Raw genomic sequence first — 18099 nt, forward strand, 5'->3', positions numbered from 1 at the left:
AACTTATTTTTATTTTTTTTACTTCTTTTTGCATTTTGTTCGTTGTTGATCGTTGTGTTTGGTCGATGCGGACGTCACATGACGTCCGTTAAAGTTCGTTTGTTGATCCTTCCACTCAGTTTTTTATTACAGAGGCCAACCAGCTCTCTGACCGAACACGCTGAGCTACCATGCCGGCGGTGAGCTACCCAATCATGACTCACGCCCCGTCCTCAGAGCTTTACTTCTTCCAGTACCTCGTCTCCTACCTTCCAAACTTTACAGAAGCTCTCCTGTGAACCTAGCTAAGCCATGTCTCCGCAGTATCCTTTCTTTCAGGGGTGCTAGTTCTGCTAGGTTCGCAGGAGAGCTTCTGTAAAGTTTGGAAGGTAGGAGACGAGGTACTGGCAGAAGTAAAGCTGAGGACGGGGCGTGAGTCGTGCTTGGGTAGCTCAGTTGGTAGAACACTTGCCCTCGAAAGGCAAAGGTCCCGAGTTCGAGTCTCGGTCCGGCACACAGTTTTAATCTGCCAGGAAGTTTCATATCAGCGCACGCTCCGCTACAGAGTGAAAATCTCATTCTGAAAACATCCCCCAGGCTGCGGTTAAGCCATGTCTCCGCAATATCCTTTCTTTAAGGAGTGATAGTTCTGCTAGGTTCGCAGGAGAGCTTCTGTAAAGTTTCAGAAAAGATCTTGTTTGGCGATCGATACGTAGCGGAACCACAGGCGTTCCAACGCGAAACTCGGTGTTTTCTTAATTAAATCTTACTTATCAAAGACCTCTTTTGTTGTAGCAAATACACTGTCCAGTCAGATTAACCACTTGTCAGAAGCCTGAATAACCATCTTTTGCAGCGCGGGCCGCTAGAAGAGGGGCAACGAGATTCTGGAAGGTACCGACAGCGATGGGGAGCCATGCCAACTCCGGCCAACCGCGCTAGTTCTCTCGGTTGACGATCCATGGCACGAACAGCCCGATTGAGGTGGTCCCACAAGTCTCGATTAGCTTTAAATACTGGCAATTTGGTGGCCAGGGGAGTACGGTAATTTCATCCTGGTGCTCTTAGAACCACGCACGTACACTGCGAGCTGTGTGGCACGTTGCATTGTCCTGCTGGTCGATGCCATCGTCCCGATGAAAACAGACTGCTTTTACGGGTGGCTATGGTTCCAAGGATACATACATCTACATACATATTCCGCAATCCACCATACGGTGCGTGGCGGAGGGTACCTCGTACCACAACTAGCATCTTCTCTCCCTGTTCCACTCCCAAACAGAACGAGGGATAAGTGACTGCCTATATGCCTCTGTACGAGCCCTAATCTCTCGTATCTTATCTTTCTGGTCTTTCCGCGAAATATAAGTTGGCGGCAGTAAAATTGTACTGCAGTCAGTCTCGAATGCTGGTTCTCTAAATTTCCTCAGTAGCGATTCACGAAAAGAACGCCTCCTTTCCTCTAGAGACTCCCACCCAAGTACCTGAAGCATTTCCGTAACACTCGCGTGATGCTCAAACCTACCAGTAAGAAATCTAGCAGCCCGCCTCTGAATTGCTTCTATGTCCTCCCTCAATCCGACCTGATAAGGATCCCAAACGCTCGAGCAGTATTCAAGAATAGGTCGTATTAGTGTTTTATAAGCGGTCTCCTTTACAGATGAACGACATCTTCGCAAAATTCTACCAATGAACCGAAGACGACTATCCGCCTTCCCCACAACTGCCATTACATGCTTGTCCCACTTCATATCGCTCTGCAATGTTACGCCCAAATATTTAATCGACGTGACTGTGTCAAGCGGTACGCTACTAATGGAGTATTCAAACATTACAGGATTCTTTTTCCTATTCATCTGCATTAATTTACATTTATCTGTATTTAGAGTTAGCTGCCATTCTTTACACCAATCACAAATGCTGTCCAAGTCATCTTGTATCCTCCTACAGTCACTCAACGACGACACCTTCCCGTACACCACAGCATCATCGGCAAACAGCCACACATTGCTATCCACCCTATCCAAAAGATGATTTATGTAGATAGAAAACAACAGCGGACCTACCACACTTCCCTGGGGCACTCCAGATGATACCCTCACCTCCGATCAAAACTCGCCATCGGGGACAACGTACTGGCTTCTATTACTTAAGAAGTCTTGGAGCCACTCACATACTTGGGGAGCAATCCCATATGCTCGTACCTTAGTTAGGAGTCTGCAGTGGGACACCGAGTCAAACGCTTTCCGGAAGTCAAGGAATATGGCATCCGTCTGATACCCTTCATCCATGGTTCGCAAGATATCGTGTGAAAAAAGGGCGAGTTGCGTTTCGCAGGAGCGATGCTTTCTAAATTCGTGCTGATGCATGGGCAGCAACTTCACTGTCTCAAGGAAATTCATTATATTCGAACTGAGAATATTTTCGAGAATCCTGCAACAAACCGATGTTAAGGATATTGGTCTGTAATTTTGAGGATCCGTCCTTCTACCCTTCTTATATACAGGCGTCACCTGCGCTTTTTTCCAGTCGCTCGGGACTTTACGTTGGGCAAGAGATTCGCGATAAATGCAAGCTAAGTAAGGAGCCAATGCTGTAGAGTACTCTCTGTAAAACCGAATTGGGATCCCACCAGGACCTGGCGGTTTATTTATTTTCAACCCATTCAGCTGCTTCACAACCCCAGGGATGTCTATCACTATGTCCTCCATACGGGAATACATACTTGACTTAATCCATTGTGACTTTCTGAATGACGACGTGACCCAGTGAATGCTACGAAAACATTTCCCAGAACGTAACACTCCCTCCTGTGGCCTGGACTCTTCCACTGTTTGTTGCACGGTGTTTGCTTTCAAACGTTTCACGTGGTACGCGCCAAACGCCACCTGTCCGATGGGGCACAAAACGTGAGTCATCTGAAGACGCCACCTGCAATCACTCAGTGGACTCCCTGGCACGCAAATTCCAGCCTTCGTCGCCAGTGAACAGCAGTCGGCATGAGTGCATCAACCAGGCACCTGCTTCAGAGGCCCACACTCAGCAATAGTTGCTGAACGGTCGTTCAGGACACACTGTTGGCTCATCTGGGCGGTCAGTTGTTTTCTCAATACTCAGATGAAAGTACTAACATCTGTTGAGCCAAAGACCATACTACAGCACACTTGTAACTCAAATCGAACGACAATATCGATATTAGATTAGATTAGATTAGATTAATACTAGTTCCATGGATCATGAATACGATATTTCGTAATGATGTGGAACGAGTCGAATTTTCCAATACATGACATAATTAGGATAATTTAACAACATACTTAAGTTAATATAACAACTTTATTTTTTGTGTTTTTTTGTTTTTCTTTATTTTTTATTTTTTTTATTTATTTATTTTTTTAAATTTTTTTCTTGATTTATATCTAAAAATTCCTCTATGGAGTAGAAGGAGTTGTCATTCAGAAATTCTTTTAGTTTCTTCTTAAATACTTGTTGGTTATCTGTCAGACTTTTGATACTATTTGGTAAGTGACCAAAGGCTTTAGTGCCAGTATAATTCACCCCTTTCTGTGCCAAAGTTAGATTTAATCTTGAATAGTGAAGATCGTCCTTTCTCCAAGTATTGTAGTTATGCACACTGCTATTACTTTTGAATTGGGTTTGGTTGTTAATAACAAATTTCATAAGAGAGTATATATACTGAGAAGCTACTGTGAATATCCCTAGATTCTTAAATAAATGTCTGCAGGATGATCTTGGGTGGACTCCAGCTATTATTCTGATTACACGCTTTTGTGCAATAAATACTTTATTCCTCAGTGACGAATTACCCCAAAATATGATGCCATATGAAAGCAATGAGTGAAAATAGGCGTAGTAAGCTAATTTACTAAGATGTTTATCACCAAAATTTGCAATGACCCTTATTGCATAAGTAGCTGAACTCAAACGTTTCAGCAGATCATCAATGTGTTTCTTCCAATTTAATCTCTCATCAATGGACATACCTAAAAATTTGGAATATTCTACCTTAGCTATATGCTTCTGATTAAGGTCTATATTTATTAATGGCGTCATACCATTCACTGTACGGAACTGTATGTACTGTGTCTTATCAAAATTCAGTGAGAGTCCGTTTACAAGGAACCACTTAGTAATTTTCTGAAAGACAGTATTGACAATTTCATCAGTTAATTCTTGTTTCTCAGGTGTGATTACTATACTTGTATCATCAGCGAAGAGAACTAACTTTGCCTCTTCATGAATATAGAATGGCAAGTCATTGATATATAATAAGATAGATATATATAATAAGATAGATATATATAATAAGATATATATCTCGATAGATCCTGACTATTTGCCCGTACACATCTCTGCAGCCGTCGTTCACCCCTGTTATTCATCTCGTCTCTCTTGATCCATCGTGGACAGGGGACATCAGCTGGTCAACTAATTATTAATGAAGCTCCACAACAGCTGTGTAATTGAGATGTTATTTTATTTTATTTTGCCTACCAGTTTCGGCATCCACTATGCCATCTTCAGGCCCCATATACATCTCTCAAAAATAAACGATATCGTCACACAGTGCCGTATATTCCTGGATGTCGTGGATTCAAACCGTATCTCAAGTGCCTCATTCGAAGACGTGATTCCAACTCATTGTCATCTGTGGTCCGTGTGTGTGTATGTGTGTGTGTGTGTGTGTGTGTGTGTTGGGGCTTACGGGCGCTCAACGTTGAGGTCATCAGCGCCCTGACACATTAAAAGAAACGAATGTTACCAAATTTAGTAAAATGGAAGCATACACGCGAAGAAAGCGGGAAAAGATGCAAAATGCTGTATAAGACAATAAAACGTAAGGAAAACGAGAAAGGAGCGTCAAGGATGCCACAGGAAATTGTCACTGGCTGGCCATTTACGTAAAATATGGGCGAGTCAGTCATCCTGTGAACAAATGAAGATTCTCTCCCTAAAATCTTGGTAAAAACATTGGACAAGTCAGAGAACTTTTAAACTTTAACCTCATTCGTTTGAGTATTTCCTAAAAGAGATGGCAGACCGGCCGGCAAGTCAGCCGCATCCCGCTGGTCAGAAAATAAAGCGCAATCCAATAAAACGTGGCACACAGTGACCTGGACGCCACAAGTACCACACATTGGAGGGTCCTCTCGCCGGGGCAGGAAGCCATGCGTCATAGGACTGTGGCCAATCCGAAGCCGAGTGAGGAGAACCTCGTCCCGTCTACGGGGCTGGAAGGAAGTACACCACACACGCGCTGTGGGCTTCACTAAACGGAGCTTATTGTCAGTCACTTCCAGCCATTCATCCTCCCACCGACGCATGACTCGTGCGCTCAATAGCGAGGTGAGTGCGTGCAAGGGGATGACACACTGAGATACGTGTGGATCAAGACACGCCTCCTTGGCTGCGAGATCTGCCCTTTCGTTCCCAGCAATGCCGACGTGCCCTGGAATCCAGCAGAAAACAGCCTCCTTCCCCAGTCGTTGTGTAGTTGGAGGAGGGCACCCTGTATGTTCTGGACCGTTTTATCTGCTGGATACAAACGTTTCAATGAGTGAAGGGCACTTAGTGAATCGGAACAGACAAGAAATTTAGGACGGGAAGAGCATCTCATCCGCTCCAGTGCCCGCAAGATCGCAGACAATTCTGCATCAAAGGCAGTAAATGCTTGCGGCAGTCGGACCTTGAGGACACTATGGTCCGTGGCACACCACAGTTACCTCGGCGATGGCTTTGGACAGTGCCATTTTGCCATGCACGGTTTACTTTAAGTACAGCGGCATGCAAGAAATTTACAAACGCAAGCCGTTTCGGAAATGCTTCCACCCTTGGCCCTTTTCGACGACAGATAAATCACTCCGTTTCCACATTTCGACAATGACTGCACTGTTTTCAGCGTCCCCGCAGCACGCTTTATGTGTCGTCCACTGCGAGTGCTGGCACCTGCTGTCCGTGGGTTGTTATTGCATGTTCACGTGTAACATAGGTAGTGGTCACATTAATGTGACTGCACCGTGTACTAGGAGGAGCCTAGGTATCATCAGAGCTTTGATACCACAATACCACTATGCAGTAAACAAGTCACATCAGTAGAGAAATTGATATTTTTAATTTCTTCATTTTTATGATCATACTGTCGGTAGCTGCTTTGGACGGTATTTGTCCTGTCGTTGCAACTACAAAAACGTGTGGTTTTTTTTTCATCAGAAACGTCTCGTTTTATTGAGGTAAAGCACCATGTGTCTGTAATTAAGTTATTTACGTTTTGATTTGCTTTGAGATCGAAGAACAGTTGATTTGTTTTGTTTTGTAGTGGTGCCAACATAACCTTGCCGCTAATTTGTTACACAAATACAGTCATGCAAAAAAAAAAAAATTGTAGGTCAAAGACAAACTAGCGGCAAGGTTATGTTGGCAACACTACAAAACACAAACCACAACACATACTCAGAAGTATTGAAAGGTCTCTGTTGGATTCCTTTCATGTTAATTTCTTAAATTTGTTGTCATTTACGGCATAAATTCCTCTTGTAAATTTACTGTGGTGTTTCTGACTATCTGGGAGGAGACTGAGCAGTGAAACGTGTTACTTATACACATAAACAAGAACGATCTGTCACACAACTACACTTTAAAACACAGTTTATATGTAATTCATGTCACACAGTCTCATACGGAACCTACATCCACTTTCTTTTATATACTGTATATGATAAGATACTGTCACCCCCCTTCCCTTCTGTGTGAGCGGATGAATGAGCAAATGTATTTCTAGTTGCATGCTTGATGGTAGCAGACAAGCCTGTCTGCTAGAGAACAGTAGGACCAACGTCGGAAACGGTAGTTACGATTTCTAAAGGCAGAGAGGTTTCTATTCTTAGTATGGTCCTGTCCGTCCCTTGTCATGTTGGTATAGGAAGCTGCCTCTCTGGTCACTTCCGTTTGTATCTGTTAAGCACCCTTGGTAGGGGCCCACAGGCAGTCTGTCCGCGGCGAGCGTGTGAAGTGGTAAGATCTCCGGCTAAGCGCGTGTCTGCTAAGTCCGTAGGACAATGGATTTCTTACGTTCAGCCTAACTGAAAATTTAATCACCTTTATTTCAGGTTTAGCTCTAAAATATCTAATGTTATCTTAAATTGCAACGCAGTGTAGTTCGAGTGTGAAGCTCAGAATATCTTCCAGTAGTTGCTTTGTCACTACTTTGTGAGTAAAGTGGAACCACGTGTTGATCAGTAACTCAACTAAGATCATCAATCTTAAATGCGAATGTGTGTGAGATTATAACGTCTCGTGTTGACAATATTTTTCGATATAGCAACTTTTCTTTATGTTCAACCGATGTGGGGTGTACTTTCTGAGACCAGTACCACGTTCTTATACAATTGTTTGACCCATCAGGTTAATAATAAGACGATAGTAACCAGTTCGAGGTTTTTCTTTTGTAAATTGCGTTTCGATGTAATTATATTTAATTATCAAAATTATTGTGGAGTTTCACTCTTTGTGTAAACCAAGTTGACCACGTGAAGCATGTGGTGTAAGCATCAAAGTAGCCCTCAGCTATTCTTTTCAGGAAGATTTCACAGAGAGTTAGTATGAATTTGGTATACCAGTGTGTGGTAATTTCATGACGGACAGGATTGCGCTACGAACGTAACTTCTTTGGGTGAAAATTGAATCGGTTAGTTGTGGTTAATTTCCTCTTGGATATGTTTCAACGTTCTTCGTGTGTTATTTTATGAATGCAGTGTTGTATGTAGTCTCCCAATCTTGGCTCCCTATTTGATGTGTTCCGTAAGATTACAAACTCACATTTTCACGATCCTAAATAAGGCACCAGTTTAGTTATGAATCAAGTTTGATATGCTGAAATTTTAACGAAACAATCATCAATGTTAAAATAAATGTCCAAATATAAACTGATTTATTTCTTTGTACTTAAATTGTCTTTTTATATATACATCACCGGTTATCGTAAGATGAGTACTAAAAGATTACAATTAATGTTAGTCTGGTTGGGAATTTGGTAAGCTAGACTGGATACCTGGTGAAACAGTTGCGCAGTAATGCAAGGTTAACTTCCTCAGATAGCTCACAGCTTTTAACCCACTTTTATGGTCTTGAATATCAGCACCGCTTTCAGAACAAATTAATGCAACAACTTTACAGTATAAAGACAAACAGAAAACAGTGGTGTGGGAAAAAGTGTGATGTAAAAAACATTAGAAATGCATTCTGCTGCAGAACATCTAAAAATTAGATCACAACCATCAATGTCTAAAGAAGAAAAACATCAATGATGTGGTAAAACCAACACATTGTTAATGAACTGTTTCTTCGATCTTAAAGCAAATCAAAATGTAAATAACTTAATTACAGACCACTGATGATACTTTACCTCAATAAAGCGAGACGCGTCTGGTGAAAAAAAACATCCATTTTTGTAGTTGCGACGACAGAAGAAAAATACCCTCAAGGGTACTTTTAACCTACCGCTACGATGTTTTAAAAAGTATACGAGAGATTTTAGCTGCACGGCAATATCGCCAGTACTCAGAACTTGTCTCTCTGTGGTAGTCGGTTGTACGATGCTCTCGAATTTCATTAACTTTTAGAGATGAATCGTTTCGGACTATTTAATTTGTAACTATTTTAAGGCGTTTGTTAGTAAATGCATCATAATGGCATCCCGGGACATTTTTCAGGCAAATTAGCTACCCGCAACGTCCACTTATAATCACAGGCAGTCTGGCTGCGTCTTCTGAAGAATGCAGTGCGCTACAGGAAGTGCTTCGAGAGTCAACATCAGAGAGAGAGTGTCACAGAAAAAAGGCCAGGGGGGGGGGGGGGGGGGGGAAATCCTACGGCGAAGATCCATCAAGATAATCCGGGAAAGTGGAGCAGTATCGGATGCGAAGACTTGACCGGCACCTACACCACTTTCTACTGACTCGTGGCGAAACTGAGAAACTTTTACAGAGGTTTGGTATCGCGAGAGATGTCGCAAGGTCGACGTCAAAGGGTGGTGTCTTCAAAAATGGACCGTTTACCGAATGCTGAACTGTCTACCAAATGGTGAAACTGCAGGGTGTCCCGCAGGAAGTTGTATCTCTGGTTTTTATGAGGTTTGGCGTATACCAGCACCCTCCCTCCCCCTCCCCCACTCTCCAAAAAAAAACCGTATCTTCGAAGAATCGAACTTCCAAGCATAAAATAGCTTCAGACGTCTGATTATTTCAAAAATCAGTTAATGTCTTAAATAAAGTTTGGAGGAGATATGAAATAAAGTATGGTGAAAGTCGCTAAGCTCTCTTTCATTGTCAAATACTGGATGAGTATATTAAGTCGCATTCGCGCTGCATTTTTAAGCAGAAGCTAGCTTTTCACGCAGTTCAGCGCTATGACTTCATTTCTTCTGAACGTATCGTGCAGTGATATTATTTTGCAGGTACATTAACTGGTATATATGATAACTGTCTGCAAAATGTGTTGCGAATAGAGTTGGTAGTAAAGAGGTGATAAATTGAAACAACTTCTGCAAGAAAGCGAACATATAAACATGGTAGATAACTCTCTTACGTACAGATATTACGCAAGCAAGAGTGAACGTACCAATGGCTGAGCACATGCGAGAGAAAGCTGCAGTGCGCATTTGTAGACCAAAGCATCACGCCATATAAAAAACGTTTTTGTGGCCTTTCGAGTTACTTGAATTTCTGTTTTTTCTTGTAAATACTTAAATTTACGAAGAATAAAAGTATATTATAACCAAGAAATAATGTTATCAATAATTTATGCAAGACGAGTACCGGAAAAACCTCAATTATCCTAGTATGTGGGGAATTGGGAAATTTTTCGCCCAAATTTGAGGAATTTCTCCTAGATTTTTGGGGATTTTGGAATATTGACACTGGCAGTGCTGTTTGTCACAGGTCGCCGCCTGCCCTGCTTTACTGGGCGGCCAGATCTCCGAGCTCCCGTTTGTGTGATGAGTCGTGGACGTCCAACAACTGGTCGCCTACTCGTGGTTCCACCGTCCTTCAATCACTTTCGACCACTCCTCAAGGCAGTAGGACGTGAACAGTCGACCAGCTTCACCGTCTCCGAAATTCTCGCTCCCAGACGACGGGCAATAACAATCTGCCCTTTGAGTCGTTTATGTCACTGCTTTTCACAATTTGCGGCCCGAATCGTCAATTGAATGATTCCCCTTTCGTCTCCGCTCCGCTTGCGTGCTTTCTTCTACCGTCAACAGGCGATACGCAGTCGTCATAATGTTCCGACTCATCAGTCTATTCAACCGCGTGTGTATGTGTGGGGCGTATGTGCATGTGCGACCAGATGTGTATCCACTGTTTTCGATCTTCTTGCTTTAGACGCTGAATGAATGCATAATACATGTAAAATTAAATTAAAGTAGAATAAATTTTAACCTCCCCCTATGTTTATTTCTGTGTGGAATTCAGCCCAACTTTACCTCCCGCTCTATAAAAGTCTACGTATTACTAAAACTGTATACCCACAAACAGTTATCCAACTTAAAATCGTATGCTAACCTTTGATTAAACAGAACCTAATTTGAACTGTAACTGGCCTGAATGCAACTTGTATTTGTATTATCTGAAATAAAATAATTGTCTGATCCTAATCAAAATTTCCACTTATCTCGCGTCTTCACAACATCGTTGCAGATTTCTCGAAAGCGCAACAGCAAACAGCAAGCAGGCAGCAGCTAAGATAGAACTCTATTTCTGAATAAAATTTCCAGCTGTTGTATACCACACGTGGTAATGCGTAATGATAAACAGTGGGATGGGGGAGAGCATATTCGTCTGAAATGATATTCCAAGAAGCGATTTTAGAATGAAGCATGTATCCAAAAAAGACAGAGTAAAAAAACTTCGCGCGATCTTTACACTTAACATTGGTCTGAACAATATTATGCTTAACAAAGCGAACATTGATTTAAAAAGGCTACAATATTAACAGAGAATTTCTATAAAAAGTCATACAGCTTAATCAATTAATATGTTAAAGCATGACTCAGGGAAGTGGGCTGATCTTTCTCTCAGATCTGAGCAAGTGAACCAAGTTAATTAGCTCTCAATAATCATTTCTACAAATTAGGTGCGCAGTGCTGCAGTCTTGCCTCAAACTTCTTCTCTTCAAAAAACTAACAACGTTGTTTAAAATTTAGATTCCTTTCACATATTAATCGTTTGCTGTCCTCTACAATAAATCTTTCTTCATGTAACAGATGAAATCACTACTCAACACAGCACTACAGGATACGTCCGTCCACGCCCGGGTTCCCGGGTTCGATTCCCGGCGGGGTCAGGGATTTTCTCTGCCTCGTGATGGCTGGGTGTTGTGTGCTGTCCTTAGGTTAGTTAGGTTTAAGTAGTTCTAAGTTCTAGGGGACTGATGACCATAGCTGTTAAGTCCCATAGTGCTCAGAGCCATTTGAACCATTTGATACGTCCGTCACCTACCACACTTCAATTAATAATGTATCAGACTGCGCAGAGGCAAAGATTGTGCCACGACAAAACCAAAGATTGTTTAACAGTAATGTAACTTGACCTCTCTCTGACGTGCACACCGATAACATACAAAACTCAAAATGATATGACTAGCCTACAAAATAAATAAATGAAATTAAGCTTAGTAATTGAGCTGGGAATGTGGAACAACTAAGAGAAATCTAAAAAACAAAACCTGGAAAGACACTCAAATTAAACTTTACAAAACTGTTGCAGTTCCCACAGTGCTCTATGGAAGTGAGACATGGGTGATTACCAAGAAGCAAGAAAGCCGGATTCAGACACAAGAAATGAAATTCCTTGGAGGTGTTAAAGGTTGCACAACAAAGACAGGTTAAAGAATCAAGATATTAGAGAAGAACTGCAAATCTTTAGCCTCAATGATAAAATTCGGGATTACAGAAGAAAGTGGAACGAACATCTACAAAGAATGGAGAGTGAGAAACTTCCCTGAAAGGCAAGAAATTATAAGTGCAATGGGAGAAGAGACAGAGGGAGACCCCAACAGAGATGGTTACCGTAACAGGCAATTCCTGCCTAATACCTGAAGAGAAGATGAAGATGAAGCCTACATATACTCTCCGCAAAACACCATATTGTATGTGAGGCGCAGGAAGTGTGGAACAAGAATCTTATGTAATTCTCTAAATTTCCGTCGTGATCATTACATGACATTTGAACTAGAAAAGAAAGCATTTCTTGATTCATATTTGAACATGTCATCTCCGCTACGCATTGCGCACTTCTTGCAGCGTCTCCGATTGGGTTTTACTGAAAGGCGCCATTGCATCGCAGAAGACAGTCGTGATAGTGCTTCATTATTTCTTTAATACAGTATTTCGCGTATTTCATTTGTTACTACCTGTTTCGGCCGAATAAGACCTTCTTCAGATGTGAAGCTAAAATACTGCTGCCTCCGGCGTCAGCTAGAGCGCGTCGCTAGATCTGCAGATGGCCTCATCCGACTTAAACTGGTATTTACAGATAAATGGAAAACATAATCTGGGCCACCGGATTTCCTTCATTTCTGTTGTGCCCTCACACTGACTGAACAAGTGAGTGACGAAACGCACAGCTCTCCTTTAAATCTTCTCCCTCCCTGTCCTCTTCTGGTTATCGAATTTGGTAAATGCCTCAGACTCAAGAGCAATCATGAGAAATTTATTGAACGAGGTTTTTGTACGTGGTCTCCGTTATAGATGAATTACACTGGCTGAAAATAAATAAATAAATAAAATGAGAGCACCCAGTAGGGGAGGAGGAAAGAGTATGGAACTTCACAGCTTGAATGGAATTCGATGTTATTCCTCTGAGTCCAGAATGATTCACATTCGCAAATATATTAACAACATGAGGCCATCTCCTCTGTGCCGTTATTCGATGTATCGTATCAACAGAGGTCATTCTTCGTCTTCATTTCTTAACGATTGTGCTCTTTAGTCATCGTGAGTCAGTTTTGTGCTGGTATCCAAATCCTAGCCTGTTCAAAATGTGGTTCTGTACACAATTTAAGACTCTGACGGTTTTCAGTGTATCCCGTGGAAAGCTGAATTACGTATCCATCTAGGACCGAAACAGGTAGAAAAATAAAGAATAAATTGTACAGCTCATGGCAAACTTGCAATTCTTAAAACGATATGAACCAAAGCAAGATTTTTCGCTTGCAATGGAAGAACTTTAAAGTTCGTAAAGAAAAAGAGAGACGTGTTTGTTTCAGACAGCACGCTCAGGTTTCGTACGAAGCGAGTCTTCCGTGTTAACCATCTTTAGCAATGTGCGATCGCCGCGACGAATGCTCTTTCGATTAAGAGTCAGCGTTAGGTCGTGGGATGACGGTACATCTACACCTACATGGCTGCTCTGTAAATCACACTTCAGTACTTGGCAGAGGGTTCATCGAACCATCTTCATAATAATTCTCTATTTTTCCAATTTCCAAGAGCGCGCGGAAAAAACGAACACCTGTATCTTTGCGTGCTAGTTCTGATATCCCTTATTTTATTGTGGTGATCGTTTTTCCCTTTATAGTTAGGCGTCTACAAATTTGTTTTCGCATTCAGAGGAGAAAGTTGGTGCTTGAAATGTCGTAAAAAGATTCCGCTGCAACGAAAAACGCCTTTGTTTTAATGATGTCCACAGGGTGACCCACGGGAAATACACATTTTCAGTTGGCCACCCTCATGGGATGTAGATTGCTCGCGCCATCAACTGCACCTAATCGGCCGCACATAGCCACATAGTACACCATTCGTTTCAGTTTGGACCGTTGGCCGATGAGTACTTAGGCTGTGGATCAGTTCTTTCGCGTGCAGAACATTGCGGCTGTCCAACACGTGGAAAGGACCGCCATTTCTGTGCTCCAGACACAAGGACAGTATCCAGGTGGATAAAACAATGGCGAGAGGGAGGGTCGGTAACCAGCGTGAAACATGAAGGGACCTGAAACGACAGTCCAGACATCCCAAAATACGAAGAGTCCCGCAGCTCTGCAGTGAAGCCCATGCTGAACTGTCCGTCGCCATTCCAGATCGTTACAAATCCCTCGCACGGCTCTGCACAGGATGTGTGAAACACGATTCAAAGTTTCTTCTTTTTAAACTGCAAGTGGCTCAGCGCTTACTAACGAGGAGGACGCCTGGTTACTGACAAGTCTTGTGATGTCTGAGGGGGCATATTTCCATTTCAATGGTTCAGTCTATAAACAAAATTACTCGGACACAAATGCGCTGCTCGTTCATGAAGAGGAGGAGGAAACCCAAAAGTTGTCGTCTGGTGTATTATAGAACAGTGCATTGGAATCGTAGGGGTAGGGCCGTATTTTTCTTTTTAAGACAACAATTGCCGGATAGTGATATCAATTCTGAGTGGTTTGCGGCCATGATTAACAATTTTTTCACTACTCAGCTGCAGGGACATTGCTCTCTCAAAGCGATATGGTTTCAGCAATATGGAGATAGGGCCGATACTACCCATAATTCTGTGACTGCACCCTGCGGGCCTCTTTGGCAGGTTCTGTCATCCGCTGCTCTGTTCGCTCGATATGTTATGTTATGTTAATCGGGGACCTAGAAACGACGGAGAGGCTCCGTCCTCGCAGCAGCCGCAGTGGTCCGCAACCCCACGACGACTATCGCAGCCCACTTCACCCCTCCGCCGCCTCACACCGGACCCAGGGTTGTTGTTCGGTTCGGCCCCCGGTGGACCCCCCAGGGAACGTCTCACACCAGACGAGTGTAACCCCTATGTTTGCGTGGTGTACGCGTACGTGGAGAACTTGTTTGCGCATCAATCGCCGACATAGTGTAGCTGAGGCGGAACAAGGGGAGCCAGCCCGCATTTGCCGAGGCAGATGGAAAACCGCCGAAAAACCATCCACAGAATGGCCGGTTCACCGGACCTCGACACAAGTCCGCCGGGCGGATTCGTGCCGGGGACCGGCGCTCCTTCCAGCCCGGAAACCCGTGCGTTAGACCGCACGGCCAACCAGGCGGGCTACCATTTTTATATAATATTGCTTGATATCTTCTCTATGAAACTTATTCTGAGCTTAAGGTCTTGAAAATCATTAGAATCAACACCAGCAACAAACTCACCAACAATCAAATCGTCGATGTAACAATTACGATATATTAATGAACAGTAAAACATTAAAATCCACACACACTCCCGCACAGTGCCAATCCCCACAAAATCCCCAATCGAACTGAAATTCCCCACAGTTTGGGGAATTCCTCACGAATTGGAAACTCTGCTGTCAGATCTGACAATGCTGATGTAGGGGTAAGTGTTTCGGAGCGCAACCTTCGGCGCTCATTGTTGAACACGGGACTCCGCAGTAGGCGAGCCCTACGTATTCCCCACGTTGACCCAACGACGTCTTAAATTACGGCTGAAGTGGGCTCGGTATCATGGAGACTGGACCGTGGATCAGTGTAAACGGATCACCTAGTCGGATGAATCGCGTTTCTTGTTACACCAGGTTGGTGGTTGGTATCCGTATACACCGTCACCAAGACGAAAAGATGCTCGAAGCGGACGACTGTGCTATAGGGGACGTTCACCTGGGCTCCCATGGGGCCTTTGGTGGTAACCGAATGGTGGTAACCGGACGTTCTGTGGCAATTGTGGACTGCGTGAACAATATTGCGGACCACCTGCATAGCTTCATGCTTCGTGTCTTCCCCGATGGCGATCTCAACTTAATGTCCCTGCCGTAAGGCCAGAACCGTGCCACACTGGTTTTATTCGAGCACTCATATCTAAATTAAAAAAATATCCGATTCTGCATAGATGCTCGGCGACTCAGTGGCTTGCGCAGTAGTTGCAAGATAAGAGGGGCGAAGATGATGTGGAGGAGTGTAATTACTTACACCTCAACACATTTGAGAATCAAACACAAAATCAAAAGAACCGTACAAAGTACCCTCTGTCGTGAAGTGCCCTCGCAGACCGTGGATTTCGAGTGTAGCTGCAGTCGTGCCTCGCAACAGGACGCAATCGCGACTGACCGGTTTGCTTCAGTCGCTAAAAGTCACTCCAGTGGTCTCAGATTCCATAGACACTGCAGTGAGAAAGACACAGAGTAAAAATAAAATCGCTTCTGCTAAAGTTTTTGCAGTGACGTGCGACGTAAAACGGAATAACGCCTCCGCATATAGCGAGTAAATGTGTGGCGACTCGCACGTCACAGCACATAAACAAGGAAGCAGACTTTCAACACAGGTTCCCTTGTGTGTCGGCCAGGATTATTTTCGGCCTGCAGCTCTTTGTATCAACAGATCAGCCTCTCATTACACGCCCCGTGTGTTTATATTTGTAGAACAGCTTGCAACGGCATCTTGAAACGACGAACTGTGTGCTATGGTAACGCAGATAGCCCACTGCTCTGCCAGTTGGTGTCTGTTAGTATATTACCAAAAACATCGTTTGAAATAACGATCCATTAGTACACTCGAGAGATGAAAAGAATAAGAAATAAGAAAGAGCGGATAGTAGGAATTATGTTGCATAAAACAGATGGGTGCAAGAAATTTAAAAACAAAAATTCGGCGGAAGGTAGAAGACAGTGCAAATAAACTGAAAATTGAACTAAGGAATTTAACTGATCAGGCTACAGTGGCTTGGGGGATGAAACAATGTCAGCAAATAGAAGATTTGGAAAAAAGGAAAGTTTGAAGAAATGTGAAATCCTTAACAAGATGAGAAGTAAGGAAAGCAAGCAAACAAGGAATGTTAAATAAGCAGTATTTATAGAAGAGGAGAAGAAACTTTGGATGGATTATGTGGAAGAATTATATGGTGTGCTGGTGGAGAACATCATATTGGGTTTTGAAGGTGAAGGGGAATAGGATGAAGAAGACCGAGATCCTAAAATACTGAAATGAGAGTTGGAGAAAGCAATTCAGTAGTTCTGGGGAAAGAAAGCCTTGGTCTGTGATAGAGTACCATGCAACCCGCTGGGGTCGAATTGAAAGACTTGCTCGAGGCTGGTAACACACGACACTCATTTTTAAACTGAGACACTGGAAGTCTCAGCTCCAAGTTCCATAGCTAGGTTGACTGTGGTAGCAAACAGAATTAATGATACAGGAATTTGGCCTCAAGATCTACTTAATACCTTTGTAGTAGCTTTACCTAAAAACTGCAACACAAAAGAATGCAAAGACTATGACACAAATAGTACCATCAGTCACGCTACAAAAGGTGCAATGAGAGTCACACTAAGGTGAAATTGAGGAAAATACTGGGGAACATCTGTTCTAGTTCTGAAAGAATAAAGGAACAAGAGGTTCCATAGGTAGTCTGAGAATGATTGGAGAAAGGATGGCAGAAATGAGTAATGAGTAGTACATTTGTTTTATCGACTGGAAGAAGCCTTTCGATAGAGTCAAGTGGAATATACTAATGAGAATTTTGAACGATGTCGGTGTAGACTGAAAGACAGAAGTTTAATAAAGGAGTTGTGAACAAAGCAATAAGTGACAGTGGGAAATGAGGAGACGGAAGAGATTGTAATGTCCCCACAGAAAATACCCTCTACCACGCACCAATTAATCATTGTCAATCAAACCATCCACATTCATTCACTTTGGAAAAGTATCTGATCTGATTTTCTCCTAACATATGCGGCGACAGCTCGACGACGCCAAAGTATTTTCTAGTGCGTTTATTCTTTGAAATAACAGAGATGCATATATGCATTCTCCATGGTTGTGAGAGTGGTAACTAGGACAGCTTCTGGAGTATTTGTTGAGGGATTGACGTGTTTCTGAGAGATACATATTCTGCTTTTCTTCTCGCTAAAGCGAGCCAATTAACATTTGTGCCGCTAGCGGTTTGTTTGAAGAGAAAGAGACTGTAAACGGAAAATAATTAAGACGTGGAATCACTGGAGATCTGGACATGTAATGGAGATGGATTTAATACACAATTTCCTTCATAAATAAGGTTTGTGACTTTTTTGTTCTGGAGTGAATGAACGAATGAGTTTTTTCTGAATCATTTGAAGATCACGTTGGCCCTGTAATTAGTGGGAAAGTTTCAGCTGTGTCGA

General features: G+C 42.8%; 1 non-coding gene across 1 annotated transcript; it reads left to right on the top strand.

Annotated features, from left to right (window-relative positions):
* Positions 1 to 419: 419 nt before the first annotated feature.
* Trnas-cga lies at positions 420 to 494 on the top strand. The gene has a single exon. It is a non-coding gene; the product is annotated as a tRNA-Ser (tRNA).
* The last annotated feature ends 17605 nt before the right edge of the window (positions 495 to 18099 follow it).

This window comes from Schistocerca americana, chromosome 1 (assembly GCF_021461395.2).
Source record: "Schistocerca americana isolate TAMUIC-IGC-003095 chromosome 1, iqSchAmer2.1, whole genome shotgun sequence".
NCBI lineage: Eukaryota > Metazoa > Arthropoda > Insecta > Orthoptera > Acrididae > Schistocerca > Schistocerca americana.